We start from the raw sequence: 491 nt of genomic DNA, 5'->3' as shown, positions 1-491 counted from the left end.
TTGTGTACACATCCTTACGTACCTTCCTTTGGGGGGTGGTGTTGGAGAGAGAGCGTATGTTGTGTACACATCCTTACGTACCTTCCTTTGGGGGGTGGTGTTGGGGGGCGGCGTATGTTGTGTACACATCCTCACGTACCTTCCTTCCTTCGGGGGGGGGGGTTGGGGGGCGGCGTATGTTGTGTGCACATCCACCTGAGAAATGTAGAGCGCGTGCTCCTTCACCCTCACGTACCTTCCTTCGGTGGGGTGGGAGGAGGGGGATGTAGAGCAAGCGTATGTCCACCTGAGAAATGTAGAGCGTGTGCTCCTTCACCCTCACGTACCTTCCTTCGGGGGGTACGTGAGGAACACATATTAGTCAGGTGTTCGCATCCACCTGAATAATATGTAGTTGGGACCCTACGGTGATGTGTAAGTTTTTTCCCCGCAACTTCACACGAAATATTCGATGTTTTATTTATTTATTTATTTATTTATTTATTTATTTA

The sequence above is a fragment of the Poecilia latipinna genome, unplaced genomic scaffold (genome assembly GCF_001443285.1).
Source record: "Poecilia latipinna isolate Pla-1442-1.1 unplaced genomic scaffold, P_latipinna-1.0 Scaffold3372, whole genome shotgun sequence".
Lineage (NCBI taxonomy): Eukaryota > Metazoa > Chordata > Actinopteri > Cyprinodontiformes > Poeciliidae > Poecilia > Poecilia latipinna.
The sequence above is the reverse complement of the archived record's forward strand: the minus strand, read 5'-3'. Positions refer to the sequence as shown.